Below are 4,168 nucleotides of genomic sequence, written 5' to 3' on the forward strand. Positions count from 1 at the left end.
TGTCGAGACAGTGTGTGACTGCAATAAAGAAGGCCAATGCTATGCTGGGGATTATTAGGAAGGGTATTGTAAACAGATCAGCCGATATCATAATGCCGCTAGATAAATCAATGGTGCGACCTCATCTGGAATACTGTGTGCAATTCTGGTCACCACACCTTAAAAAGGATATTATAGCTTTGGAAAAAGTGCAGAAAAGGGCAACTCGAATGATAAAGGGGTTGGAACACTTTCCCTATGAGGAAAGGTTAAGGCGCTTAGGGCTCTTTAGCTTGGAGAAACGACGACTGAGGGGTGACATGATTGAGGTTTATAAGATTATGCATGGGAAAGAGCATGTAGAGAAAGAGGTACTTTTCTCCCTTTCTCACAATACAAGAACTCGTGGGCACTCCATGAAATTACTGAGCGGTCGGGTTAGAACGGATAAAAGAAAGTACTTCTTCACCCAAAGAGTGATTAACACTTGGAATTCATTGCCACAGGAAGTGGTGGCGGCTACAAGCATGGACGGCTTCAAAAGGGAATTAGATAGGCATATGGAGCAGAGGTCCATCAGTGGCTATTAGCCGCAAGGTATAGATAGGGACTCTGGGGCAAGTGATGCTCTGTCATCTTGGAACAGGAAGTGGTGGTGGCTACAAGCATGGACGGCTTCAAAAGGGAATTAGATAAGCATATGGAGCAGAGGTCCATCAGTGGCTATTAGCCACAAGGTATAGATAGGGACTCTGGGGCAAGTGATGCTCTGTCATCTTGGTGCTTGGGGGGGTCAACAGTGGGAGGGCTTCTAATGTCCTGGCCCTACTGGTGGACCTCCTGATGGCACTGGTATTTCTGGCCACTGTGTGATACAGAGTGTTGGACTGGATGGGCCTTTGGCCTGATCCAACATTGGCATCTCTTATGTTCTTATGTTCTTATGAGTCTCAGAGCAGCTTACAATTTCCTTTCCCTTCCCCTCCCCACAACAGACACCCTGTGAGGTAGGTAGGGCTGAGAGAGTTCTTTCGAGAACTGCTCATGAGAGAACAGCTCTGAAAGAACTTTGTAACTGACCCAAGGTCACACCAGCTGGCTGCACATGGAGGAGTGGGGAATCAAACTTGGTTCTCCCACATTAGAGTCTATGCTCCTAACCACTACACCAAACTGGCTCTCCTAAGTAGGATCCTATTATGTAATTTCTGTACTGTGTAATGTTTCTTTTCTTTTTTTTTGCAAAACAATTTATTAGGATATAATAAAATCAAACATACATCAAAATTTATATTGTTATACTTCCTTTTTCTCCTTTCTCCCACCCCTTGTTGGCTTCCCACAGTGTTCCAACCTCCAGTTCAGTTCTTGAAGTTACTCCCAACCTCTCTGCCTCTCTATACATCTACCGGCAACTTATCTTTTAATTGTTGTTTTTATATATTTATCTTCTAATTTTCAATAGTTATCAAAGCAAAATAAGTTGTTCTTTAAGTCCCAATATTTCTCTAGATATTCTTTAAAGTCTTTCCAGTCTGTAAAAAATTCTTCAGCCTCTAAGTTTTTAAGTTGTACCGTGTAATGTTTCATGTTAATACTAATGCTATGCTTCTGTTTCATTCTGGTGGTTCCAGACTTCTAATATCCTAACACACTAGTTATTTAATGTCCCATTTTGTTGACTGTACTGACTCACTATGTGCAATTCACCTTGAGTCCATGTGAGAAAGGCGGACTACAAATAAAGTAAATAACAAATTATTGACATCTGCAAAGCAGCGACCTGGTCCTCTGGGGACACCTTCATGAGACACTATGCTCTGGACCTGCAGGCAAGGAAAAATTTAGAGGCTGGCAAAGCCATTCTTCAGTCATTGTTCCAGTAAGAACATCACTCCACTGCCTCTGGTGAGTAGCACACTACATTCCCAATGAGGGACTGCACGGAAGACAGAAAAAGAAGAAGACCATCTTTTGGGTATGTTGTAGGGCTATCTTTCGGCTATGCTCCTGCAGAGTGCAGGGGGTTGGACTAGATGACCTGCAAGGTCCCTTCCAACTCTAACATTCTATGATTCTATGATTAGATGATGATGAAGAAGAAGAGATTGAATTTATACCCCACCCTTCACTACCCGAAGGCGTTTCAGAATGGCTTACAAACTCCTTTCCCTCCCCCTCCCCACAACAGACACCCTGTGAGGTAGGTGGGGCTGAGAGAGCTCTTTCCAGAACTGTCCTTGAGAGAACAGCTCTGACAGAACTATAGCTTGCCCAAGGTCATCCAGCAGCTGCAAGTGGAGGAGTGGGGAATCAAACCCAGTTCTTCCAGATCAGAGTCTGTGCTCTTAACCACTACACCAAACAGGATTGCACTTACCTGTAACTGTTGTTCATTGATGTGTCTTCTATTCAGGCACAGATTCCCTCCCTCCTGCCCCACCATGAGCTCCCTTCTTATTATTTTTACTTGTTGAGTTCTTATTGGAGAGAGGTTGCAGCAGAGAAACAGGAATTGAGGGAAGGGGGCAGATATGATGGCTGAAGTGGGGGAAACCATCATGATCACTCTGGAAGGGAAAAGTGCCCCCTTGGTTCCATTAAAGCTAGGAACTTCTCTCTCTGGCTTGCCTGTGCCTGCACAGCCTCAATGTATGCCTGCACAGAAGACGCATCAGTGAACAAGTGCAACCCTGTTTTATACAAGATAATATTTTTAACTATGTTAAATCCTGAGAGTTTAAGCTGCTAGGCACAAGACTAGATTTTTACCCATCACAGAGCTGGCCAATCAAAAGAGCACCAAAGGACAGTTTTATTATGTGTGAAATCAGCAATTGTAGAGTAGAATGATGTCCAGTTGCAGATCAATAGCAAACTTAATTCCAGAATTATCATGAGTGAACTCAGCCACATAGGCCTTTAAGGCCAAACAATACCCTCCCCTTAAAGTTCCTTCAGTTCAATATGAAGACAAAATGTTGGTTTTTAAAAAGGCAGTTTTGGAACTTAGAATAGCCTTGTCTGGAGCACATACTGTAAATGTCAAATTGTGTTTACGGTGATTCCCTGGCTCAGAATGTTTATATACAGCAAATGCATTGCTATGAGTTATGAATGGTGAGACCTCTGCAGATGAACAAATTCCAGTTCCCATTGTTTCATGGTTACTGGCCAAACAGATGATCATATGTAAATGAGAGGAAATTCGGGCAATTTTCCAGGCAGTGTATACCTTATGCACGTTCAAAATACAGAATGAGTTGAAGAAATATGCAGCACTCTATGCATTCTATGGAACTATGACAGCAACAATTTACAGATCTGTGTGTCCCTGGCATTGATTTTGTGTTAGGGAAAATTATAGCAACCCAATACATTTCACAAAACATGACAGCGTGAACATGAAATACAAAGTGGGTTGGCGGAGACACTTGTCATGTTACTCTTACTCAATGAGAGTTTCTTCTTTAGGAAAATCAACATGGACAGCATGTAGAAGGCAGAGCTACATATTATTTCAGCAAACACAAGTTCCCAAACCCATATTTGCTAAAATTACATGATTATGAAGTGGGACTGGCATTTGCAGGGGAGAATTAGTAGGCTGGAGACAGAGGTGCTAACTGTTCCCCACAGCCACATATTTTTCTTAACAAGTGTCATGTGATTCATGTTCCCTGTGTGACCTATTTTGTAGTATTAGAGCTTGGTTGGAAAATATGGGATTAAAAGGGCTATAGACCATACAAGGACAAACTGGAAGTTGCCTTATACTGAGTCAGATCACTGGCCCATCAATGTCTACGTAGTCTACTGTACAACTACCATCTGTTTCTATAAGGTTTACATGGTCTGTTCTTTTATAGTGGCTTTTGTGTCTTCCATATCTCCTATCACCATCCTTTTAACTTGTGATGCTGGAGACTGAGCCTGCAAAGGAGATGAACATGCAAAGAAGATGCATGGTCCCTTTCATTGGCAAGGGAGATAGATGAAGTATCCTACTCCTTGCTCACATTATCCCCTGGCATGCTGTGACCACTACAAAAAATGCAAACAACATTTGAAACTGCTCATGGACATTAAAATCATGTCCCTCACATGATTGCCTTGATAGTTTGCCTGAAGTTTGGATCAGATGCCGTGTCAAACAACTTTATGCCTGTACAGCTGCTGCCTCTATAAG

Source organism: Gekko japonicus, unplaced genomic scaffold (assembly GCF_001447785.1).
Source record: "Gekko japonicus isolate JY-2015 unplaced genomic scaffold, Gekko_japonicus_V1.1 scaffold132, whole genome shotgun sequence".
Taxonomy (NCBI): domain Eukaryota; kingdom Metazoa; phylum Chordata; class Lepidosauria; order Squamata; family Gekkonidae; genus Gekko; species Gekko japonicus.